Source organism: Arvicanthis niloticus, chromosome 28 (assembly GCF_011762505.2).
Source record: "Arvicanthis niloticus isolate mArvNil1 chromosome 28, mArvNil1.pat.X, whole genome shotgun sequence".
In the NCBI taxonomy this organism is placed as follows: domain Eukaryota; kingdom Metazoa; phylum Chordata; class Mammalia; order Rodentia; family Muridae; genus Arvicanthis; species Arvicanthis niloticus.
The window spans coordinates 5,876,205-5,904,173 of record NC_133436.1 but is presented as its reverse complement, the minus strand read 5'-3'; positions in this window follow the sequence as shown (position 1 = coordinate 5,904,173).

Here is a 27,969-nt window from a genome sequence, read left to right as displayed (position 1 = left end):
TGAAAAAAACACTTAATTGTACCTAGTGAAAGGAGCTATTTCTAAATACTTTCAAGTATTTTAACTAGTATATATTACTTAATCTGTCATGAGTTTCATTGTAAGATCTTGTACACGTATATAGTTTGCTACAGTTGTGTTCAACTATCCCTTAACCTTCTCTTCTCTTGCTCACACTCCCATCAGTTCACGTCCTACTGGAATACTGGAGGATGCTCAGCCCTGTTTGGCAATACAAGCATATCTCTGCTTGATCACAATCTCCCTCTGCAAATGACCTATTGACCCCATCCCTTCCTGCCCTACTTTGCTCAGTCTCAGCTACAGACTTAGTTCCTCTCTATGAACAAGTAGACAAAACACACATCAGATCCCCTTGGAGTTTTGCCAGCATCTGCCCACTGCCAGAATCTGTTATTCTGTGCTATTAATTTTAAGTGTGAAATGCTCATTGTGTGTTATTTTGACCTGTGTCTACATTTCCAAAGTAAATGTAACTGGGTATTTCGTATTTGTATGGAAGGCCCCTTTAGGTATAAAACACTTGAAATACAATTCTCTTATTAATACAGTCTTCAGAAAATTAACTGTGGCCAGAAAATTTAAACAAAATGTAACAAGAGGAAAAATAAACTTTACTCAGTGGTGGCAGCCACGTCTTCCAGGCTTAGCGTGTCGAAGCCTAACATACGGACAGCTACAGAATCGACAAACGAACATGCTGTCTGAATCTCCTGTAAGTTTATGTAAAATCATTGACCTGGATCCAAGGGCAGGCCTTTTGAACACGATCAATACAGGTGCAGGCAGATAAGAACATTCCACTGTTTTATTAAAGTGCATCTAATTCAGAACTCAATAACCCTCACACATCCTTAATCAGGCCCGACATCCTGGCAAGTATTTACCAGAGTGATCTGAAGATGCTGGCCTCCGCTTGTTAGAGAAGTCATTCTACAAACAAGAATCCCAGGATCTTGTTTATTTGTCCTTTGGCAGAATTCCATCCCCCACCTCTTCAGGGACACCATTTTTTTTTTTTTTTTTTTATCTTTTTTCTTTTTTACTACAGAAAATTTGTTAGCATTTTCTGTAGTAAAATCTCCCATCCTTTTACAATGGAATAACTCTTCTGGACTGGGCATTCCCTAAGATGTACTGGAGAAGCTTAGTATATTTCTTGGGACTTGACTATTCCTGGGGAGGGGGTGTGAAGCTCTGAGTTTATCCCCAGGAGAAGGGTCTCCATTCCCTCAGCTTTCCCAGAAGTGGTGCCCTAGGAAATTTCTAGAAGGTTATGTAGCCAGGGAAGAATTATCTCATTTCTAGAAATAATAGAATGAAAAAAAAAAAATACATCCAGAACCAGGGTAGGCATTATTTACTTAGTGATGTCATGACCCTGACCCTTGGGCTGCTCCTAAGCTCATGCTGCTGCCAAGCCTGAGAGCTTGTCATTTGGAACAGCCGAGTGGAGCCTTGATTCATCTTCATTTAGTTCATGTGAAGAACATTGAAAATGGATGTTAGCTCTGATGTTCAAGGGGGATGCTCTGTACTGACTGCGTCCCTCTGCTGGCCTAGGCATTTGCTAATTCTAACAACAGTCATATGCAAGGTGAAGAGGGTGGGTAATAGGTCCAAATCCATCCGTCCAGGCAATCGTGCTAATCCTCAAGCCCCTGACAAGGGAGGGCTACTGCGTCTTCATCTTTGCAGCACACAACCTTGTGGTAACAGCCTCCCTGGGGAAGAGCCACTCATATGACCTTCTCCAGGGCAGAGAATCCCCACCAGTGTTTCCATGCAATGCACAGGAGAGCTTTCTCTGTATTTGTTTTCCCGAATGCTTTACCTACCACACTCAATTTTCTGTCCACATAGAAGCTGAGCCTGAACCACCCTAATGCTTATCAGAACTACACTGGCAATCAGCCAATTTTCTTTCCAAATATCTAGGAAAATTTGTATATATATATGTACAAATGTATATATACATATGTATACATGTATATATATTTTTTTTCTTTTTTCCTCTGGTCCTAGGTAGGCATCCTGGGCTTTATTTTAAGCCAGGAAAGGGCTCTCCCACCCAGCTATATGTTCGGCACCTTTTCAACGCTTTAAATAACTTAAATAGAATCAGCAAGATGGCTCGGTGGGTAAGGGGCTTTGTTTGCTGCTAAGCCTGATGGGTTGAATTTGATCCCTGGAATCTCCGTGGTCAAAGGAGAGAACTGACTTCTGCAAATAGTCTTCTAGCCTCTACATGCAAGCTGTGGCATGTGCGTCCCTCACCCTACTTCCACCACATACAACTAAATAAACAAATGTAGAAATAAATGTACTAATATTTAACTTGAAATATAAATGATGCTTGCCTATCAAAGAGAATATCGAACACAGGGGATTTTGTGTTCAGCTATAGAAGGTTCCCCGCTGCCCCTCTGTATCCGACCATCTTCTGCTGGAAGCTGCTGTGTCTGTCAGAAATTATTTGTATCCATCTTCCCCTGAGAAGGTTAATCAGTGGCTTGGAGGACAGATTTGCATTTGGAGGCTGTGGTGGGAGAAGAAGGTCATCTCCTGTGTGGGAGAGGCAGGAAATGGAGATGGCATTTGAAGGAAGCAAGGGACCTTGAGAGACAGTTGATGCTTAGACAACACGATGCAGATATGGAGCTCTGGCATGGGCTGACTTGATTACTGCTGCACATCCGGGGGCTATGACTCAGCACAAAGTGACTGACACCAGATGTTGTCTAGGGAACCCAAAAATAAATGAGGATGCAATCTGTTATGTAGTTAACCCAGCAAAATGGTACTTTAATTGGGATATGTGTATCTATGTGTATATGAATATCTGTATATACACATACACATATATACATGTACGTGTGCATATACATATACACATATAAATATTTTTCTTAATGTCAGAGGTGACTTCCCCAAACCCACCCATGACAAGCTACAAGCAGATTCTCTGGCTATGTTAGGTATTCTGTATGAGGAGAATGATTGCCCAAATCCCTCCCAATCCTGACTAGTTCCCACCAGGAGGAACCCACAGGTGCTGTCACCCCCCCCCCAACCCCACCCAATTTGTTTACTCACTATTGCACGGCATTCACAGGTTCGAGGCTGTTTCACTGAAAAAAGAACTGGGAAAGACTCAGTTCAGTCTTGGGGTACGAGCAATGTAGTTTGACAGTCTGGCAACCTCATCTCCTAATGAACTACAGAAATGTCTTTGAAATAGTTCCCAACACTACTCATCATTAGGCAGAGCCTGACAAAACCGTTACTGGATGAGATTTTTAAGTTGTCTCTGTAAATTAAGAAAAACACACCCACAATTCACAGGACTCAGAGAGATAGCACAGAGCATAAAATGCCCAGAAAGACCAAGGATGTTCTAATTTTAGAAGAAAGAGCCCAGTGTCTGAACCCAGGGCGGGGCTGGAATGTGCCTTGGATGAGGTAATGGGTCTCACTCCTGCTGTCTTTCCAAAAGACTTCATATTGCACAGAACTCTGACACCATCAGCCTCTCTTCCATTCTTAAGAGACATTTTTTATTGCAATTGATTTCTTGGAACTAATAGAATGAGTTTATAGCAAAAGCGAATTCATAGCCTTTGTCTAATGAGCAAGATTCTTTTCCCTGGAGAAGTGGTTCCTGGATTCTTTTTGACTTAGAGTATAAGGGTAGGGACCAAAACGTGTTTGACAAGCGTATTGTCAGGGAGCTGACAGGGTTTACCTCGTGAGATAGGAAGGCACAGGTGCACAGACTTAGTTCATTCCTGGGGGGAATTAAAATCTATTTTTAAGCAGTGCTGCAGTGTAGGAGTTCTATGAACAGTGGGTCTGAATAGAGGCTGGCGGCTTGTCATCCCAAGATTGGCTCAAAACACATCAAATCCTCAGCTGAGAAAGTCTAGACAAAAATCACAGTAACTCATGTTTACTGGGCACACACTTGTTTGGCACTATGGGCGGTATTTGTATATTTTCATTTTTTTCCTCTCACAAATTCTAAGAAGGTAATATTGCTATCCAACATATAACTAAAGAGCTTGCTGTAGCTTGCTTCTAGTCATATTCCAAAGAGCCATATGCTAAAGGCTTACTCCTTGGCTGGTTCTTTAAGGGGCATCTTAGTAGAGAGTGGTGAGACCACTGGAGATGTGTCCTCATACTGAGTTCTGAGTTTCAGCCTCTTCCTCCTGCTCCTTTTTGATTCTGTGACAGGAAGTGAGGAGTTCTGCTCTGCCGTGTTCTTATCACTGGTGGGAGCAACAAACTATAGAACAAAATCTCCAAAATTGTGAGCCAAAAGAACCATTTTGTTTTGTGCGTTGATTATCTTGGGCATTTGTTGTAGCGGCCAAAATCCATTGACATACTCCCAAGGATAAGCAAGCCTGCCCAGGTTCTCAAGAGTGGAGTATGGCTGCTTTGTGATGCTGTGACTCTCGAGTGGACATTGCTCACAACCTAACCTGGCTGGTTCCCAAGCTGCAAGAAAGAGCTGCATGGAACCCATGAAGTGGGGATTTACTCACAGAAACACCCTCTCTCTATTCTACAAGGTTTGGGTGTGTCTTCTTCCTTCCCCTCTGATCTCAGTCACAAGCTCAGGGAGCTTACTCTGGAGCTTAGCACTCAACTGACATTGATGGGCTGGAAAGATGGTGAGACAGATGTGGGATGGATGAGTGATGGGTGGGTGGATAAATGCCACTCAGCGAATCTTCTACTAAGTCAATCTGCAAGCAAAAATGGGTCAAAAAGATAAGTAAGATCTGGGAAAATAAATATCCTGGAGAAGGGCATGCTACCTTTCAGAAAACATATACTACTTGCATGTATACATGAAGAAGGAAAAAATCTGTGAATTAGCTAATTTGAAATTCAATGTGGGCAACACTAAACTCGTGGCAACTTTTTAACTGGGAGTTGGGAAGAAAGTAAACTAAATAGAGTTTATTAGTGTGGATGTTTACATGATAAGATTCCAAAATACTTACTCAGGAAATATTTCAGTACTAACTACACTAAACAGAGATGTTCATTGGATGTGTCCCTTGGATCTTTGTTTGATTGGACTGATTGTGCTTTGATGGAATGGCTCTGCAATTCCATGTTCTGGAATCTCAAGGTTCATGTAAAATTCTGTATAGGTCACGAGGGCTGAAAAAACCAGCATAGAAAGGAAATTCATTCTCATTGTGTTCCTGCCTATAAATTATTCTTTCCTATTCTGAAGACCCACTGCTGGTGTCCCAGCTTCTAACTCATTACACTGGTAGACATGTGTTGTTTACTGAGGCAAGCAGCTCTCTGTCCTCAGGCAGGACATCCTATTTTGGGGAGAGGTCAAACATCTGCGCTCAAGAGCATGAACTTGGACATCACATGTCTCATTAAAGTCCCGAATGGCTGCATGCCACCTGCTCCATTCTGAAGAAGGGGAGGGGCATGATCGTGCTGTGGACCTTGGTTCACAGGTGTGCCCAGTGGAACCCACCCACTCCCGGGGTGACCTCAGCTTAGGGACATCACTGTTAATATGCTTTTACAAGATACGACAGAGGCAAGGCATTGGACTGTCACTGAACTGCCAACTGGAGCAGCAAGGAGGAGTTGTCTCATGTTCAATGAAGTGAGACATCTGTGTGGGTCTCACACAACATTAGTGTGACCAGAACACATCAGAAGATAATTGGGGAATACAAAGAGTTCTACTATTTCCTCTTGTTCATCATCTAGGAATGTCCTACTACGGCTCTGTCTTGAGTGGCTGTGCTGTACAGCACAAGTGGGACCCTAAGGGAAAATGGGAGAGTGAATGTCTGGAAAAACAGTGAAATTAAAGCAAAAGAGTTAACACATGGCGTGTGAGGAACTGTGTCTGTGCAGGTTCACACTAGCAAAGTAGAATACATGTTTGATACCATTTAGTCGTGAAGGTGCTTCTGGGTCCAAGAGATGCACACATTCCATTGTGACTCATGCAGCTAAGGGTCACTGACTCTCACTTCTATGTGATAAAACAGAATAAAATCTTAAGTTGAAGATTCTTTTTTTCTTTTACCAGGGTGATATAAATATAAAATTTATCCAGCATCATTAGTCTCTGGCTCTTTCTGATGCTTTAACACAAGACGCTGAGGGAGCTCACGGTTGGGAAATAGGGAACTAACATTTGTTCAATAATCTGCAGGCATCAGGCAGTATGCAGAGGACTTCACATGACTTATGTACCTCTCAGGCCTGTCTCATGAAGAATTGTTTCCTACGTCCTATCAAACAGCCGTGTATAGTCAAAGTCATACCTCCGAGGCCATGTTTTCTTTTTAAAAATATTTTTTAGGACCTGAAAATTTTATATGTTTGACACGACATATTTCAATCATCTCTGTTATCACCTCCTTAGGTATCTTTCTCATCTTCTTGTCCTCCATTGACTTTTGTTATTGATAAACCTCCTGATCCCAATTAGCACTGGTCCTATATGCATAGGTGCAGGGCCATCCTCTGAGGCTTGTGTTGTAGAATTTATTTAATCACAATCCAGGATTTCTACCCTGCCTTTGACCATTTAGTTCCTGGATAAAAGGCACACACAACATTTATATTTACAAGAAACCTTAAACAGCACAAGAGCTGGGCAGCTATCTACCCTCTATGACATTAGAATCTACTTCCCTATTGATAACCTTGAATGTTAATTACTATGTTTCATCTGGGCTGCTCTTAACTCCAATTTGGCCAGCCCTCAGGGCCACATTTTTATGACTCACCTACCTCATGGTGGCTTCTCCTCCTTCTCACCTTTCTTTCTCTCCGCCATGGTTCTCCCCAATCTCCCTAAGTGGGGGAACCCTAAAATCTGCCTATGTCTCCTCTGCCTGGCTATTGGTTGTCGACATTTTTACTCACCATTCAGAAATAACTTGGGGGTAAGGTCACATAGCATTACTTGGGTTTACCTGCAGACTCTCTAATCTCTGAGCAACCAGATCTTGAAGAACCAGTTTTACCATTAGAATACAAGCTATATCAGGCCAACCCACTACAGGCTTGGAATACCTGCTAGCTGAGATATCCCTGAAGGGGAGTGATTCCTCCTTTCTCAGCAACCAATCACTATCAATAGCTCCTCTGCCAAGTGAAGGGGATGACGTGTGTCCCATCCTTTCTCATGGTGAAGGCCATATTTTCCAAATCGTAACTACTGATCGCCACCTTATTATCTGATAAGATATCTACTAATTATAAAACTATGGGCAGATACGTGATAGCTAATCAGCCAGTGGTTTCAAGTTAGGTTTTATGCTTTTTTTTCCCTCACTTTTCTTGCTTTTTTTTTTTTATAAAGTATTCAACTTGAAGTGGAAATTTCTGGTTTCTTTGGAAACTCAGTTATGTTGTATGGTGTTTTTGTGGACAGACAGGAGGAAGGCTATTTTGCCAAAACAGACATGGGTGAAAGGATATTGTGCTAAAGCAGACACATGAATGAATGTTGATGAAGACTTGTAAAAGGATGTTTTGCTGAAGCAGACACATGGAAAGACACATGATGTATAGAAATAGTATAAATACAGATGCATGGGAAGACACATGATGTATAGAAATAGTATAAATATGACCTCACAGACTGAGAGGAGGCTCTGGGATTGGCTCACCTTGCTCTGTCTTGCTAGTCTTTGCTGATAATGCTCTGGTATTGGTTTACCTTACATCCAGTTGAGTTGCTGATCTTCACTTGTCATGGCTTCATAGAGAGTAGCTCACCAAGGAACTTCTCGTGATATTCTCGAGGCTTCTTGCTGCTTCCGTGGACTTGGGCCAATTGGCCAGCCTAGTAGTTTCCTCTGGATTGAACTGCCACTGCTGATTTGTGAATGGTGATCACGGAGTGGATTGGACTGCCTCTGCTAACACCTGTTGAGTTTCGTTAGAGGACTGCTGACAACAAAGATTGGAATTGCCCCAAAGAACTATTTCTAAACAGGTCTGTACCCCTGTTTCCTATTAACTTCTTTTTCCCTACTACCTCTGGTGGGTGGTGAGCTAAAAGGAAGTCTCAAGCATTTAAGAACCCTTATTCAAGTAGGTTTTGAAAAATGAAAGCCAACACAACTGGAGGAATATTTTGCATGTAGTTTGGGATTTTTTTTTTTGTGCTCCTCAAATGCTTAACTTCACATGTCTTTCCTGATTTGCTTTCTCCAATTTTGCCTAATAAATTTTGTCACTTTTTTCTTACTCAAAATCTGATCTGCTGCCTTTATAGAGCAGTAAATACTGATTAATATTGACTATAATAGCTTGAATTGATGTGTATAACATGTAATATGAATCTGACTTACGGTACATTTATGATGGTTGCCTAGGGTTTCAATTAAGGTTATTCTTTGGGTGTGTTTAGGGTTTACTTTGTGACATCATATTATGAGCTCTGGTAGTAGAGAAATATTTATGTTCCTTCCACTGTTCCTAGTGCCAATCAAGTAAAGGCCTGGCAGAGGGCAGTGACAAATTCATTTCATTCAGTAAAGAATAGGTTTGAGCTTATGTGTCTTTTTTTTTTTTTATATCTTGGTAAGATCAAGCCCCTCCCACAGGCCTCAAGCCCCTCCCACAGGTCGCAAGCCCCTCCCACAGGTCGCAAGCTCCTCCTACAGGCTACCTTCATCCCCCTGAGCCTTCACTTACGGTATACACCCAGTGTCCCCCCAGTTCTTACTCTCTGTTCCCCTCAGCCACTTCTAGTCAACTTCCATGCCTTTGTTATTCATGCTGGCCAACAGAACCCTCTCTACCAGAGACTACATGGCTGTGATACTCAGGGGGCATGCCATAATCCTGCATCCTCCCTCATAGGAGAAGCTTCTTCTTGCAGGAGATGTGAAGTAACACAGAGACCCACAGTTGGGAAACAAGCAGAGAATGTGAGATTTTGGAGCACTCAGCCCTAAACGGGATGACTTCACCAAACCCCTCCTTTCAGGGTTCAAGGAGCTATGCAGAAGAGGAGATAGAAGGATGAGAGCCAGAGGTGTAAAGGACTCCAGAAGGCATGCACACAGACTGTGATAGCATGCCCAAGACTTGTAAAGGTCCAACCAGAAAAAAAAAAAAAAATCCCAATAAGGAGAAGGGGAAGTGGGCACAAAGCCCCAGCCCTAATCAAGAAGCTACCCACAATGTATATCTGCTGGGAGATGGGAAATCATCTCTCTGCAAAGGAAAAGGTATATAACCCAAAGAAGTGACCCAGGGTATATCACTCACACTTCAGGGCAAGCCCCATGCTCAGGGATATTTGTCCAAACTAGACCCCCCTTTTAAAATGATTTTTTTTTTTTTTTTGGTTATGCATTGATGTGTGCGTGTGTGTGTGTGTGTGTGTGTGTGTGCATGTGTGTGTACATCTGTCCTTTTTGTTTTGTTTCTTTATTTCTAGTTTGTTTTTTCTTCTTTTTGTAAGAGAGAGAAAGAACATGAACCTGGGTGGACAGGGAAGTAGGGAGATCTGGGAGGACTTGGGAAGTGGGAAGAATTAGATCAATGTAAAGTCTCTGAAAAGTTAAAAGAATAATTTTTAAAAGGTAATAAGAAGTTTGAATTTCTTTCTCCAGATTGAATCCCTCCCAGCCTCCCAGCCTCATTACTGTTGAGATCAATGATCTAGTCTCATAATAGGCCTGTGCTCTATATTTTAGTGCCTGCAGCATCAGATTTCAAACATCAAGACTATACTTATTTGCAGGACCAGGGGAGGCAGTGGTTAGTGAGGCTCAGAAAATTCTCGAAAGGAAAAATGAATAGTTGTTAAGGATAGAAATCTCTTTGGACTAATCTGGTGTGGTCAAGAGGGTGAATGTTTCTAAGAGTTCTCTTCTCCAGTGTGGTTTGTGTGCATGTGTATACATGTATGTGTATACCTGGGTGTGCATGTGTATGTGTGTATATATGTACTTATATGTACCTGTGTACCTGTGTATATGTGTGGCCATGTGTTCCTCTGTATGTCTATATATGTTTACCTGAGTGTGCATGTAGATGTGTGTATGCATATATGCACATATATATGTGGCTCTGTATGCATGTATACATAGTTATATGTACCTGTGTGTGCTTATGTATGTATCTGGACATGTATAACTGTGTATGTTCACATATATGTGTGTGTCTATATATGCATTTATATATGTATACATGTATGTTTTTGTGTATGGATATGTATATGTATGGATATTTTGTGTTTATCTGTGTGGATATGAATGTGTATATGTGTACATTGTGTTTTTATGTGTACATCTGCATATGTATTCATCTGCACGTGTGTGGCTTTGTATGCATCTTTATACCTGTGTATATACACAGGTATGTATGTTTCTGTGTAAGCATGTGTACACATACATGTGTGCTCCAGAGTTTGTATTGAATATGTGCATGTGTGTTCCTGTGTGTATACCTGTGTGTGTGTGTGTGTGTATGTGTGCGTGTATGTATGTACAGGTGTGTGTGAGTATACACTGTGTGGCTGTGTATGTGTATCTACATTGAACTCCCTTTCATGACTCTTGCAGTCATCTGCCTCTAGATTAAAATTCCTGTCTCTGTTTGTCTTTCAGTACCTTGTTTTTGTTCAGTACTCAAAGGATAAAGCAAGATGCAAATTATTTGAACAGCTCTACAGTCATGATTATTTTTTATTATAGCAAAAGATGATAGGAAGATAAAAGCTTGTTTCCTTAGCTGCATGTGCGCATGAGAAGGCACGCTGACACAGCACCAGAGGAAAAGCATCCTGGCCTCCTCTCGGCTTACGTGTATAATTACTGGTTTCTTTTAATAAACTGGTGATTATATCGTATGCTTCAGCCAAGTTGGGACTTCTGAAAGATTCTTGCACTCAATGGTTATTAAAGTTTCCAAGGATCCAAGGACTCATAACATCCGAGCCTGTGATTTTCTTTTTCAACAACAAGTCTTTAAATTCTTTTGACATTTAACGGAATTTTTCTGTGGTGTTAGGACCATGTTCTACACAAAAATGCATTATAGAACATTTGAAATTTTTTTTTTCTCTATGGGGAAAAAAGGGAACCAATAATGAACTCTCGAGGAAGGAAATCCAGTTCAAGTGGATTTTAAATATGCATGATAAAAATAGATGTGTACTCCTGAAATGTTAGATGACGTTTAATCAGCAGTAATTGTGTTTTATGCAAAGCCCTCTCTGTACAGAGCTGGGCTCCTTTTTGCATAAGCTGTACCATGTCCTGAGAAGGACTGATGGGCCCTGAAAGGCTGCACTTGAATATTTTTCAAACCATTTGGAGTTAAAGGTCATACCAAGCGCCACTGAAAAGATAATGTCCTACAGGTTGTCAATGAAGTCTGTGATATGATTTATTACCTAGAGTCAAGTGTTAATTGGATGGCAGCTGCCTTTGAATGGATCATCTTTCTCCTTTCTTAAGGCTGACAGATAAAAATGGAGATATTAGTTGAAATGAAGTTTCTTAGGCCCAAATGGAAACCTGAGATTCCCTAACCGTCCTATACTTTAGTTTATTTATTTATTTATTTATTTATTTATTTATAGAGATTGACCATATGGCTGTCAAAAGGAGAAAATGATTCCACACTGAATGGTGAGCAGTTAGCTTTTCTTCAATCAAGTCCAGTATAGGGGCTGGTACAAGGGACCCCGGTTGATGCCTCTCCATCCATCCCTCCCTCCCCGCCCCTCTCTCCCTGTGAGACCCTGGTTAACTCAGGTACTAGAAGTAGAGACTCATGCTTACAGCAGAGGAAACCAGAAGGCTTACCACCTAAGCTTTCAGGGAGTTGCATCTTTTTCAATTGGAATAGGAATGGCCTGGTCACCACAGTTACTGCACTGTCCAGTGAGGAGACTTGCAGGGACCAATAGCAGTCTGCGTATGAAAGTAGCTTCTGTGTGTGCAAGGTGTGATGAGGAGAACTGTGTGGGTTATGACTGTCAGGACTTTGGGCCTCCTTTCCCAGATCTTTATCTTAAGACAATGTTGTTTTAAGGCATGACTGAGATTTTAGGCTGTCTACATCAGGAGGGGTCTGGGTCTCAGCCCCATGTGTTACATGATTTCTCGTGTGCTAAATGTCCAGCGGACCCAGATTCCATCACGAGTCCCCACTCCCCATCTATCTCATACATTCTTTATTTCCCAGGGTTCTCTGGTGTCCTTCCTGCCAGATTACATAAATGGGGATATTTTTAAGTGGTGATAGGCCCCCAAGTAGAAGACAGGCTTCCCAAACAGTTTCTTTGTATCCTGGTGGAAACAAACCTGTATCTTTCCATCCTTGAAATGAGGGGCTTCTTTCAATATCCAAATTCATTTTTATGTCCCATGCCAGGGAAAGATGGCTTCCTGATCAAATCAGTCTGTCTACTCATGCGTTTTTTTATTTCTGAGTAAGGAGTTTGTTTCCATGGCCTTGCCACTGAAATTAGAAGAGCTCAGCAGATTTTCTTGCTAAATAATTTTTAAGAACTCTAAAACCCTCTCTGCTTCCCCAGGCAATCAAGTATATAGATAGATTTTTTTTTTTTTTTTTTTTTACTAAAAATAAATATTCCTCTTGCAGTGCTTTCTAACATGGAAACATTTTCTATAAAGCCTTTGGCCACTGAATAAGATGTGAATAAGTACAGGACATTGAGGGTGTTTTTTTTGTAGCTATAAACAGCAAAAAAAAAAAACGATGAAAATTAAAAGGAGTTTAGAAATTCAATAAAATAAAATGTTACGCAAAATGCTATTAGCCAAGGGTGCAGTTAAATACTGGGGACATTAAGAAAATTTTCCCATGAACTAGCACTGTGTCTTTTCATCATACTTGTGATGGCAGTGGGCTTTATGTCATGAGCAGGTTGTCCTCGGGAGTAGCATCAACAGTTACAGTCAGGCAGAGGACGTCTCCACATGTCCATGTCTTTTTGTTCTGTGTGTTATTAGTTATTCTTTTCTAACTCACACTCAAGACATACAATTGTACATCTGAATGGAATATTAGATGATATTTCATTGCCTATATACAGTGTGTAATCAGGCTAATCCTATCTATTTTGTCAAGTATATGCCTTTTCCTTATGGTGACAATGTTCAAATCCTTTCTTCTCAGTTTTGAGAAGAAAATATATATATATATATATATATATATATATATATATATATATATATATATATCTTCTGTAGCTCAGCCACTCAGCACAGCAGGGGAGGATGGGAGCAGCTGAGTAGAGGTGGCAGGGAACCATGGGTAGCAGGAGGGATGGACGCTTGGGAGGATGGGTGTCAGGAAGATGGGTGTCAGGGGAGATGGGTGTCAGGGGAGATGGGTGTCAGGGGAGATGAGTGTCGGGGGAGATGGGTGTCAGGGAGGATGGTAGCAGGGCAGGGTGTGTAGAAAGAAGAACTGAGTAACTGAGAAGCAGGCAGAGCTGCCAGAAAGATAGCTGTGGGTAGAGGGTTGATGGACACCAACCTGTGGTAGGGAAAGATAATCCCCCAGGCCAATAGCAAGTGCAGCTCAAATTGGGGGCAGGTCATATCCACCTGTTAGAACGAAGGAAGATGGAAAAAATCTGCCCCATCAAGACAGCCTTTGAGCACAAGTTGAACAAACCTTATCAAAAGTCCTCAAATTGAAAAAAATGCTTCAAAATTCAAAACTCTGAGCACTGCTGCTCAATGCCACAAATGGGAAATTCCACACCAGGTTATTTTTTCATATTTCATTACGAAAGTATGGCATAAAATGGCCTTCCTTCCGTGTAAGAGTATAAGGTGTAAGTATACATAAATGACTTCTGAGTTTAGATTGGGCTCAGTCCCCAGGATCTCTGATCATCTGAAAGCAAATACTCTAGAATGAAAATAAGCCTAGACTCCGAGAAGATCTAGAAAGCGTCTGGTTGGATATGCGCATGCGCGTGCGCGTGCACGGGAGCGAGACCGAGAAAGCGAGAGAGCGTGAGAGAGAGACAGAGAGACAGAGAGAGGGAGGGAGGGAGAGAAAGACAGAGAGACAGAGAGAGGGAGGGAGGGAGAGAGAGACAGAGAGAGAGGGAGGGAAAGACAGAGAGAGAGACAGACAGACACACACACACAGAGAGAGAGAGAGAGAGAGAGAGAGAGAGAGAGAGAGAGAGAGAGAGAGAGAGAGAGAGAGAGAGAGAGAGAAGTATGTTTAGCTCAGATCAAATGAAGGGGTTGGAGGTTTAGGTTTCACAGCTGAGTACTATGAACTAATCTTGAGAATGAGCTCAGCGTTCTGTATAGACTAAGGAGCTGAGGCAGAAGGCCCAGTTTCATGTCCACTCAGGGGTAGGCCAAGGTTTTGTTTGGAGAGTCAACTAGTTAAAGGAGCCTTGTTGCTTGTTTGTGACTCTGCTGAGATGTTTGCCGCTGGTGTCTAGCACAATCCAGAGCATCTGCTTGTAGACTTGCTTCAGGAACACCCAAGGAGAGCAGGTTTAACCTGAGAGCTCAAACTCCCTGATGCTGGTTCCAGCTTATCACTTCTGGGGATGAGTCTCCAGCTGATAAATGACCTCCAGACAGGAAAAGGGCATTGCTGCTATGGTTCTGTCTGAAGAATTAAATATAAAGTCCAGAAAGTAGAATTGGATTTCCAAAGCCAGGGCAGGTTCTCTTCAGCCCTCCACTTGCCTGGAGAAGAGTCCTGTGTACTGGCTGAGAGCTCCCCCTGAGGCACATAAGATGCAAATTACGTCCTCAAGATCAAAGGCACCGCTATTTTAGAGATTACCAGGTGCCCACGCCTGGAGGCATTCAATGAGATCTTTCCGATCTTTCTGTATAATGTAATCAGGACATCTGAGGAGTGTCTTGGCCTATTAGACAACAATCAAGGATGGTTCAAGGGAAGTTAAAGTGTTTTACTGTGTGCAACTGTTCAGACTCCAGAGGCCTTGAGAAACCATGAATGGGTTTAAGGAGTCACAGACCTCATTCATTACCTGTTCAACAGGTATTTTAAATAATACTTACTCTTCCTTTCATGTCAAATGCAAAATTAAATAAGCGGCTTTGAAAATTATTACTTGGTGAGATGAAGGGAAGAGTTATGATGCCATCTTGTAAACTGGTCCAAAGAGATGCTGAAAGCAAACAGTCACTTCAGCAAATTGCAGGGAATGAGAGAGATGAACCCACAGGACAAATGCCATTTCATGTAGGACAGAGGAGCCCAGATCACAAAGCCAGTACTCCAGACTGTTCTGTGAGCACGCTGTTAAATATTATGGTGGCTGAGCTCTGGACTTTCTACTCTGAGTGTTTTAATGGGTTCCCAGGAGACCATCTTCTTGGTTGACCAAAAGCTGGAGGTAGCATGAATCCTCTAGGGGCCTTATTTAATCTCCTTGAAAAGGGTGAAGAAAATCCATAGCCGTCACCAGGGAGACTAAGATATTTGCAAGCTTCCACCAGACAGCTGGATTTCAGAGGACACTAATTGGCATTTCTGAATTATGCCAAGTCAGAAAACAATCACAGGAATGTGGTGGGTTTGTCAAAGGCACCTATGATGTCACAACCCAAGGAAAGTGGAGAGCTCACCCCTGGCTTTGCTTAGCAATTCCACCCAGGCTTTGAAGAAGAGAGAGGAAATTCTGAAGGAACACTTTAACTTCCCTTAAGAAGCAATTTTCTTAAGGTAGCTGCAGAATTAACATGAGGATGGATAGTAGTGGTAATAACAGATAATGTTCTTAATTTGTAACAATGTGATGTCTGGGGTGTGAGAGATTGAACATTTGCTGATCTTGCAGAAAACTCAAATTAGGTTCCTTACACCCACCCCCATGACAGCTTCACAATCACCTATAACTCCAACTCCAGGATATGCAACGCCCTCTTCTGGCTTCCATTAGCAACTGCACTCATGTGCACATACTCTCACATAGATACATACTCATACAGATATATAATTTAAAAATAAATACAAATATTTAAATAAGTTGCCTGCTGGAATCAGCTCAACATTTGAAGGTATATGTCTCTCGGAGGAATCCATTAAATACATGTCAGAAAGAATTAATGCATATTAAATTTTAAAAGGGGAAAGAAAATGTATATCAATTAAGCATTTACTGTGAAATGGGCTCAAGTGAATGACCTATTTCCTGAATAAGGAAAGGGGTTGTGGGAGAGTGAACCATTAGTTCAAATGGGTATTCAACACTGAGATATCCATACTCATGCATCACTAAGTGTGTCCATGAGAATCATGCTCTTGTTCTCAGAATCGAGTTTTTTTGTTTGGTTGGTTGGTTTTGTTTTTGTATTGCCTTCATGATGCCTAGCCTTCTGGTCTACCTCCTTTAAGACTGTCCTGTCCTTGATTCAAGGCCGAGCAGAAACACAAATTATAGGAAGGAAAAGATTGGTGTTATAGTTCAAAAACTGTTACATCCTGAAAACGAATTAGCTTTTGACAAGTGTTTTTAACCTCTCCTTGGAAGGAAAGCAGGGCTTCCCTCTACCAGTGAATGGACAGAAACAGGTTAGCAAAGTCCACTTTGGAGAGATGATCTCTTTGCTCAGAGAGTGATGTTGACCTGTTTCATGTTCTTCTCATGTAATTTCTCTAGATAGGTTAAATCTGGTTGAAGAGTAACATTTCCAAAAAACACTGAGATGTCCAGATAAGAAAATATGACAGAAAAGGGGACATCTATAAAGGAAACTGTTGAGAGGATTATCTTTCTGACCTGGCAAATATTGTGAACTCATGGCAGGAGATAATATATGTAGCGTGTAAGATGCCTACACTGCCTCTGTGTGTGAACTCAGAACTTGGCCCAGCAGCAGGTGGACACAAGTTTATTTTTCAGATGAAATATATTAGCATGATTTCCATAATAAGTTACTGAGCTACGCTTAGGGAGAATGATTCTGAGTACATCTGACAGGTACTGCTCCACATTCTCCATGTAGCCCAGGGTGGTCTCTGAGCTACAGTTCTTGAGACTCTATTCCTGATTTTAACTCCATGAAGTCTTTCAAAGAACAAATGTAAGCGATGTGAAGTAAGTCTCCCTAGTGCACATTGGAGTGTGTGGAGGAAACAGCAGAAGGGTGGCCTGGGGGCTATGTTGCTGAGACTGCAGGCAATGATGAAAGAAAAATTGAGTGTAATACTCAGGGACAGAGCAGACTCCATGGTTACATTTCTGACCCTGGCCTTGGCCCTTCCTTCCCAATGCATGCTGAGATGGCAGAGCACATCCTGGGAGCTCTACACTGGTGTATTTTCAAACCAAGACTCTCTTTGAAGTATTGATTACTCATAGTGGGTCCAAGTCACAAATAGCTTCCCAAACTATATACTATCTCATTTTAGAACAGGCTCTAGATGTGGGTCTTCCCTTCTTACTGTACTGTTATTATTGGAAGATGACCAAAAACTTTCTGAAGGAATTAATTAGGAACTGATGGTCCGACTGAAGGGAAGATTTTTCTGAAGAGGGGACAAGTGACAGTGTCCTGGGAAGCAAGATGCTTGGTATACTCCCATGGAACAGGCATTGTCTATGTTCACATCCATAGCTATGAGAGCCTACTTCTAAAGGCCCTGAGGGCCATGGGAAGGGATGTACTGTGGAGTTATTCTGATGGCAACAGGAAGATTATCTGAGAGATGTAATCTGATCGGTCTCTTTGTAAGGGTCCTCCTGGAAGATACATGGAGAAAAGACTTGATCACAGAGCATGCTAACAGTGAGGAGACAGGAAGTGAGGTCATTTGGCTATGGGGAAACAGAGTACACATGACTCTGAAAAGCAGGTTAGCATTGCCAGTGGCTTGAATTGCACAGTATGAAATTCTAGAGGTGATGACCATCTGCATTGAGCTGTGCCATGAGGGACCTGGAGCTTATTTCAGACCAACGTTCCAAAGGATAAGTTGTAGGCATGGTGGACCATTGAGGCTGGAGAGAGTATCCCTTGTGTGCCAAGATGGAGACACTGTAGCCACCTTGGTCCTGGTAGTTGGTGATATCATTAGAACTAGGAACATGTATTCATTAAATTTGATTGCAGCTTTGGTAATAAAGCATCTACTCTATTGTTGGGAGCCGACTTTTTAAGCAGAAAGCGGCTAGAAAGCAGCTAACAACTTTGCAGCCATCTGGAACCATATACCCTGATAGAGACTTGTTTTTCGACAGCCTACAACAGCTGAAGCACACTCTGATAAATATCTTGTTTATCCCACATAGCTTGTTTTGCTGTTTAGTGACCCCAGCTGAATGGTGCACGTGGTAAAATGTTTTCACCTGTGTTCTCCTGCTTGCGCTTATAAATACCCAGGATTTCCTTGTAATAGAGTCAATAGGAGAAGTCAATATGAGAGTGTATATGAGGTGAATAGGAGGTGTGGATATAGTGAATAGGAGAAATAAAGGAGTAACCAGACTTGACCACACACTCTGGTTTGTCTCCATTCTTCAAATCTCTTGCCCCTCCATCCCCACTCTCTCTCTCTCTTGACCAGAGCACTTAGCCCCAAAGTGTGGGGCAGTGTGGACAGCAACATAGTAGCCCCAAAGTGTGGGGCAGTGGGGTCCACAACACTCTATCTTTAAATTCTTCATGTTGGGGTAATCATTTTGTACACTGTGTGAAAGTGTGTTTCAGTATATTTGTTCCTTCCTCACCTGCCTAAGGCATGCTCTGATTGGCTTAATAAAGATCTGATAACCAATAGCTGGGGAGGAAGTAGAGGGCAGGACTTCTGGGCCGAAAAAGGAATTCTGGGAAAAGAATTAGGTGCAGAAGATTTGCCCCCCAAACAAGGAGGAAGTTGGATATACCAGGACTGAGTGAGAAGTAACCAGCCAGGTGGCAAACATGGATTAGAATAAATGGATTACTTGAGCTAGTTGGGTGGTAGCAATCTAAGGCCTAAGCTTTCATAAATAAAATGTAAGTCTCTGTCATTATTAGGGAGCTGGTGGGTTGAGGCGGCCCAGCAATATCTGTACCTACAGACTGAGCACACTGAACTTGATGGGCTCTTGAGAAGATGAAACAAAATGATCAACAACAAATTCTATAGCTGGGGCAGACCACTTAGTGATGTTCAGTAATGATACAGCCATGGTAAAAGAAAAGGGGTAGGTACGACCAGCCATGTTTTTCTGTCTTATTGTGAGTAAACTTTACTGAGGAAGAATCCATCATGGGAAATAACCTGAAATCTATAGTAATCTCGAATTAAGCACAGAAACACAGAGCCTTATAGACAAGCCTATTTGTTATTCACAGTGTAATTTTATTCAACAACATAATCTTTCTTTGTAACCAACAGTGAGAGTTTGAGGACTGGTATCTACTTGAGTGTTAGAAAGTGATGCCATGTTTTAAAAAATCTCTTCTCTGTACCACCTCCTTGATTTAATTTCTAGATCTCTGTTTCTCCAAACACATTGCCTAAGACACCCCCATTAGAATGTCTGGTTTAGAAATGCAGACTTTGCTTGCTTGGCACATATGAGGTCCTGGGTCCAATGCCTAGCACTAAAAAATAGGAAAGCACAAGGTTTGTGGAAATAATCAGTTAGTAAAGTGCTTGTCACATAATTATGAGTAGCAGAGCTGGAGCCAGAAACCCATGTAAAATTATCTAGCCACAATGGTGCTTACTTAAGTCCTGGCACTGGGGAGGTGGAGACAGGCAGATCCCTGGAGCTTGCTGGCCAGCCACCTCAGCCTACTTGATTAATAACTGGTCTGTCCAATTATCTAAAGTCTGATAAGATTATGGTGTTTCCTCCAATTCATTGACTGTGGAAATCTTTACCTGTACCTTCTACATCTAAGGTAGATATGTTCAGAACTGTGTCAGCATACAGTTAATTTACCAAGTTCAAAGCCAAAGATTCTCAAGTCATCAAAGTGGTTCTGTAAATTTCCTTACATCTGTGTGTCAATCCCCATGCTTACAGTCATATGCCATGATCATTTTCTGACAAGTTTGCTGTCTGTGTGCTGGAAGCTTCTGTCCTGGAGGTCAGGGTGGAGAACAAATGACATTCCTTTGCAGTGACAGAGCCTTCTGGGCAGAATGGGCAGCCAGCCCCACCCATGTGTCATGGCATTCTGGTCCATGACCATGCAAAGACCCCTCCTCTCCCTGGCTACGGCTGCTGCTGCTGTAGCTGCCAGCTGCCTCACCAACCTGAGCCTAGAACTTGGTTTGTCCACCCACTCCAGAAACCCCCAAGGTGCTTCCTCCTGTACAGTCCAAGTCAAAGCTTTTACATGTTCTGTTGGCAGTTCCCACGGCTTGATTCTTGACAGGTATAGGCAGGTTGAAATAAACATGTGTGCCTCTGTCTCTGCTCTTTTATCCGACTCTTGTCTCAAAATCAAAGTTTAAAGACAGGCTTATTTCAGGATGAGATGGAAGGGCATAGGGTGACACCTAGGGCTCTAAGACAGTGCAGTTCCTGCATATTCACAGAGCCAGATCTCTGCTGGGCAACACTGCCTCAAGGGACTAAGTAATCTCAGCTCTTGGAGAAATGTGTTGCTTATGATGTAGGCAGAGAGAGTGGAGGCAGGAGGTATCCTGGATGGGTTTAGGTGGGAGATTGTAGAGAGAGAATAGAGGGAGCCATTTAGGTGTTTTATTTGAACCCATTGCTCAGTGGGCACAGGCTTGCACTTCCACAGATTTTTATAGACCACAATCATAAGGTGTGGTTCACACCTTCCTCCTTGAGTTTCTACAAAGAGTTAGAAGTTACAGTTATAAGGAGTATGTTGTTGTGTACGCCAGAAGCACAAGAGGCTGAGACAGGAGGTACACTCTGATGTACCTTGGGTTACATAACAAGATCCTATGTCCACCCCTAAAGCCAAGATAAGATAGAAGAAACCAAAAATGAAACAGTCATATGTGATGTTTGAGCTCAGAAATTCTCCAACACTTTAGCTTCCCTCCGAAGTTCTTAACTTGCTTTTGTCTCATTTACAAGCAGTGACCTCAACTTTATAGTAGAGATCAAACTCAATTTGCCTTGCATAGAAATATCATCCTTTCGACATCCCTGTCCATGGATTTCCTTAATTTTTATTTAGTTACAAATTCAACTACTACCAACAAATTTGGAAACAAGGGCCATCTAGCCATAGGTCAGTATTCCAACTGGAGTGAACATTTCAGAATTCAAATGTGCCACAGCAGACAGTCAGCACTTTTACCATGGAAGTCAGATTACTGGTTTCTCCTGACTCTGTTGAATGGAAGTTGACAAACAATCCCATTATTGGGGTCTGGCTACTACCGTAAATAGTATGGGGCATGTTTTTCTCTCAAGGTGATTTTTTTTGTTGTTGTTGTTAAGAAAGGCTCAATACCATTCCTAAATGGTTATTTTTGCCCACATCAAAAGATGATGTTGTGGGTAGAAGTGTTTTTCTCTTCTTCTTTTCACGATTCATATACTCTTCCCCTTCTGCCCTTCTGATCCTATGTTGCCAACATCCCCCAGCTTGTGTCTAGGGCTTCACCAAGTGGAGCCTGAGCCACATGGGGCAACTCTTGTCTCAGAATGTCCTGCTGAGTGGTGGATGAATCCTAAGAACTTTATTTTTAAAGGGAAGGGAAATTGGGATACATATATTGTCCTGGCTTTGTTTAAGCTGAGTGGATCATAGGCTTTTATTCTTCTGGAATCCAGACAGTCTAAATCTTAACTTTGGATCAAATAAGTAGCCGGGTAAGAAGCTGCAGTGCTCAGCCAATGGGTGACTTAGTTTTTATAAGTGGTGCTTTAATGTCGTCATTGGTATGAGTTAATGAGCCTTATAGGAATTACTGGCAAACGAGTGTTCTGCATTTACAATAGAGATGCTATAATGACACAGGTTAAAAAAGAATTCTCCAAATAACTACGATTCCAAGATTCCTCTTTCTTTCTTATCCTAGTACCAAACTCAAAACAAAACAAAGCACAATCCTTTTGTTTATTCAAGCAACTGTTGTTTGACTCTGGGTGTGCTGATCGTCACAGCTGCCACTTAACTCTAATTGCTGCAAAGGAATGCAAGGCTCAACTCACTGGCTCTGTCACTTCTTTTCTACCCAAGCTTTTCCTTTGGCTTGCATTTTCATAGTTTATATTTGTCTTGAAAAATTGCTATGGTTTATGTAACAATATTAATCATTTCATGCTACTTGTGTGATTGTATCAGTTATGTTATCTCATTGTCCTGACAAGAGCAACTTAAGGAAGGGAGAGTTTATTTTGCCTCAAAGTTTGAGGGTACACAGTACATCACGGCAGAGATAGCATGGTGGAGGAAGAATGGAGTAGCTGGTCACATTGCATGCACAGTTAAAAAGCAGAGAGAGATGAATGTCAGAGTTCTGCTGGCTTTTTCCCTTTTGTTTAGCTAGGGCCTCAGCCTAAGGGATGCTGGCGCCCACAGTTAGGATGGGTGTTTCTGTTCCAATTAACCAAATCTAGATAATCCTTCACAAGCATGCTCAGAGGCTAAGACAATCCACAGTATCCTTTACAGGCATGCATAGAGGCTTGTCTCTTAGGTTATTCTAGGTCATGCCAGGTTGGCAATCAATACCACAGTAATTCAATAGATCTGAATTAACCTTTGTGGACGCATATCCCATGAAGAACTTATACATGATTCTGTTTTCTCCTCATTTCACTCTCAGTGATTAGCTGGTACAATGAAGTATCTCCAAGGAAACAGACTGTATCCATATATTGGCAAATATGCATCTATATAGCCAGACACCACTCTCTTCTCATGAAGGTGAGAGAAAATAAAGATGATTTTACTGAAAGTCATATTTTCAATCTAGTGAGGCCAGAGCATTGATCGAACTGCATGCGATAGAGCCTGCAATTCTCTGAGGGTCCCAGCAATCCGATCTGGTGCTTTGATGACTATGCTGTTATCCTTAGGGAAATTAAATGGGTCTGACACAAGTTTCTCCCTAGTTCATGAGCTCATGGTATTGCTGTGATGGCTCTGAAGGCCTGGGGCCAAGTCACATCCCCACACTCTGTCCCTACCTCTGGAGTTGGAGTTCATAGATATTGACAAAGAACACATTTTAAGTCTGCAAGTTTCTTCACATATGGCCAGTGAGTTAGGGTTAACATTTTGCAATGAAAACTTTTTTAGCTCTCTTGCTATTGCAAGCCCTAAGGAAGATGTGAACCCAAAGCCTCTCTATTTACTTGTTGCTTGGATTTTATTTCTACTTTCCAGGAGTTTCCAAATTATAAAGTTGTCTATCTGGCCCTGTAACATTTGACATTAACTTGAGGGATATATTCTTCAAAAGACGGGAACTCAATGGTAAACACATTTCTGTGGGACTGACCGTGGCTGTTAATTGACATACCTGGAAGGGAATCTCAGTTGTAGAATTGCCTCCATCTGTGGCATGCCATGTGTATATCCTTAATTGTTAATTGATGTAGGAGGTTTCAGCCCACTGTGGGTGGTGCCATCCTTACGTAGGTGCACCTATGCTATGTAAGAAAGGTAGATAAGCAAGCCAGTAAGTAGTGGCGATACTTCCATGAGCTCTGCTTCAGTTTCTGCCTCCAGGTTCCTGCAGTGTACCCCCACCTAGGATTTGCCTGAGGATGGACTACAGTCAGTAAGTTAAAGTAAATTATCTCCAAGTTGCTTTTGGTCAGAATGGTTTATCAGAGCAGAGGGAATGCAGACTGAAAAAGAGATTAATACCAGGCATGCAGGACACTGCCTTGATGAATCTGACCATGTTTTGGGGCTAGGATTGTGGAAACACTTGGAACATTTGGCTAGACAGGACATTTAGATCTTACCAGGCTGTTAGCTTGGAAACTAAAATGCTAAAAAGAAATGGAGATGATGAAGGCCTGGCTTGTCACCTCTCAGAGAGTCACTCAAATGTCCCCCGGAGAGTCTTCTAACATTCTTTGTGTGGTATATTTTTGATTAAGAATTGTGGAAGTCAACCCTTTGTTTTACTGTAACAATGGATGCTGGTCATCTGGGACTAAACACATCAGCTGTGATTAATAGGCAATCAGAATTGGAGGTGAAATCTACGAATATTTCTCCAGTGTTAGTACACAAAAACACAATCTGTGATCCAAGGGGCAAATGCTGCTTCTAAAGCTTGCAGCTGAACTTGGTAATGTATAGCGGCCTCTCACATGGCATCAAAGCTGCAGGATCGAATAGGTCACGGGGAGCAGCTGAGGCCATTGGTTAAAGTGCAACCTGGGTTGCAGTAGAGACCCCAGGATTAAATGGGTCACGGAGAGAAGCTGATGCTTGGGGCTGTGAAAGACCAGGAGAGGCCACTGATGAAGAAATACTTGTACTTATAGTGAGACCCCAGACTATTCAAGCTGCTAGGATTGTGGGACATGAAGAACGGTGTCAGGTGTGGAGTGGAGCCAATCTGAAGTTAACCAGAAACATTGCCTAGGTTCTGAGTGACAGAGCTGGACAGGGGTGGGACCAGGGGAGGGAACTGTCCAAGTCCTTTGTAGCCCAGAATACTTTTAGTTAGTTCTTGATATCAGATCTCGAGCTTTTCTTTTGACACTGTTGGGTATTGGTTTTGCTTTGATTTGTTTTGATTGTAATCTGCTGGGGGTACAACCAGATCTTGAGAGCCAGTATTTAGCATTAGAATACAAGCAGCATCAGACCAACCCACTGCAAGCAATGGGCTCTGCTAAGAGAGGACCTGCTTCCCTGGGAGTGCTGCAATGCTGGGCCTGCAGTGTGGGTTCCATTACAAAGACAAACACGAGAACAAAAGCTTATGAGTGCACAGGAGGACCTTAGATGCCATCACTCTTGGCAGGGGCCACTGCCTTCATCAGTGAGTAGGTGGTTGCTTCCAGGCAGTGTCTAAATGACGATGAAAGCAGGGAAAGCCCCACTTAACCCTTGAGCATTCAGCAACACAAAATGCATTGATCCTATGGCACCTGGGACTTCAGGTATTGGAAACCTTGACATGGTTGTGTTGTGGTTACCAGGGAGACTATTGGTGAGTGTGTATGTGAGAGTGTGTCCTGGAACACAAGATGCCAATTAGGGCTTCTCTTCTGCTTAAGTGGGGACAGGGGCCTAATGGAAGTTGAGCCTGACCCTCTCGTGTGTACAGATTACTGCGGTGATTGTGGTGGGCAGTGTGCGAGTCCATGGAATGAGGTCACCACAAACTGTCAAAGATGGGAGAGCAAAGTAGGGTCATGACAGAGATATGGGGACACCTTTAGGTAGGTGGCTCAGGGATTTAGGTGCCTAGAGACTACAGGAGGAAGTGAGACCTCTGTGGCGTAGAGGATGATGTCAGGGTGACAGGGTCAAAGGGCAGACTTGTGGCATAGCTGTATGAGCGACATCACCTGTGCTAGACATCACCTTTTCTTTGAAATATAAGGCCACACAATTAATTTTCCATTATTTTGTGATGGGAGAGGGGTTTACTATGATTGTATTTACTTTTAAAATAATAATTTCTTAATTCTTTTAGAATTTCATCTTACTGTATTTTGATGATATTCACACACTCCTAACCACCCCACACCCACTCTTCCCACCCCCATTTCCCTACCCATCTGGCATATGGGTTTTTGTTTGTTTGTTTGTTTGTTTTTTAGCTAATACATCCAATTTGTGTTATTTGTTAGTCTTGTGTGTGTAGCCTTCCACTGGGACATGGTCAACCTACCTGGAATCACATCATTAAAGAATACCAACTCTCTCTCTCTCTCTCTCTCTCTCTCTCTCTCTCTCTCTCTCTCTAACGGACATTTCTTTCTTTCTCCTCTCCCCTCTCCCCTCTCTCTAACTGACATCCATTGCCTTCAATAGGTCTTCAGGTAGGGATGGGACTTGGTGCCTGCCTCTTGCCTCCCCTGCAGGGGTGTGGTCTGGGCTGAGCTTGTACAGATCCTGTGCATGCTGTCCCAGTGCCTGTGGGTTTATCTGTACAATTCTCTGTTGTGTCAAAAAGCACCAGCTTCCTTGACATGATGTATTATTACCTCTGCCTCTTACCATCCGTCCTCCCAGTCTTTTGTGAAGGTACATGAGCCTTGGCCGGAGGGGTGTGATAGATACTCTTCATTTAGGGGTCAGCATTCTGAAATCTTGTATTCTCTGCATGCTAACCAGATGAGGGCCTCTGTCTTAATCACCATCTACCACAGGAGGATGCAAGTGATTTAAGCTGCTTGTGTCATGGAAAGCACCACCCCCCCTTTTTTTTTCCTCATTGTATAGCCTTGACTCTGTCACACTCTCAATCCTCCTGCCTCAGCTTGCCACGTATCAAGAGTGCAGGCGGGTATCACCATGCCTGACTGAGGTGTTCTCTTTTCCAGAAAATGAAAATAGCTTGCAGTGTTGTTGAGTTGATATCTGAGCATAGCCTTACTAACCCTCTCCCATTTTTAATTTCCTCAGAGATTTAACAGCTGTTTTTGTAACCACCTCAATTTCGAATTGTGATATATCTAAGGTCATGTCTAAAAAAAAAAAAAAAAAATCAGTTGAAGGCAATGCAGTAGACTGACAGGCTGTTGGTTATATTCCAGAAGAGCATGCCGCTCTCCGCTCCACTTTTTTGTTTCTTAAATTGTCTTTAGTGGATACACACTTCTTTAAGGATCAGAGCTAATTAATATGCAATAATATTCTGTCAACAAACAGCCATTCCTCCCACACCCTTCCCAAACCATGAAGCTTTCTGCTTCTTTCAACACACTCATCTGCTTTGATAGAGCTTGTGAAAGACTCAGTCTTCAAGGACTAGAGAGAGGTGCTTTAGGAGTTTCGAGCTTGTACAACTCCTGCAGGGGAGCTGGGTTTAATTCTTAGCACCTATTTTGGTTCACAAATACCTGTAACTCTAGCTTCATGAGATCTGACACCTCTGGCTTTCACAGGCACCTATACTGATACAGGTATACAGGTGTACAGGTACAGCACGTACACGCACAGGTGTCCACGCACAGGTGTCCACGCACAGGTGTCCACGCACAGAGACATGCAGAGAGACATGCAGAGAGACATGCAGAGAGACATGCAGAGAGACATGCAGAGAGACATGCAGAGAGACATGCAGAGAGACATGCAGAGAGACATGCAGAGAGACATGCAGAGAGACATGCAGAGAGACATGCAGGCACAGAACACACCCACAGGCACATACCCAGACACACACACCCACAGACGCATGCATGGACACGTGGGCACACACAGGTACACACACAGGGACATGCATGATTTTCTTAAAAAAAGATTGAATTGAAGAAGCCTTGAATTATTGTTTTATAGCTTCTCTATGTTAGGTAAAGTATCCATGTCTGTGAAACCATAGATCAAGTCTGGTCAGTAAGACACAGAGCAACGCCTAGTTCATAGGAGGCACTGACTTGTGGTTGCAGGAAGTGGGGTATGGCTTGAGGGAAGGTGCTTGCCTAACAAAGTGTGAGGTCTTGGTTTTAAACCCTGGGACCCCAAGTACCAAGGGGTAAAGTTGTTAACCTTTTTGTTTCACTTACATATCTATTTTTTAATATAATTTATAAAGTTACACGCAGTTAAAAGTACCTGTATATTGTACAGATATGTATTATTTGGGGGTTCCATTTGAGATAGTTACTTTATAAAGTCTTAAGTGTTTTTCAGTGATTTTAATCAATTAAATCAGTTGCATCTGGAAAATGAGGGCACAGCAGTTTGGATGAGCTGCTGAAACCGGGTCTGCTGTGCTAGTGTAGCTGTGTAGCTGTGTGCTGTGTAGCTGAGATTAGCCTGTTGTTATCTAAAGTTCAGTTTGCTTGGTGATTTTAATAGT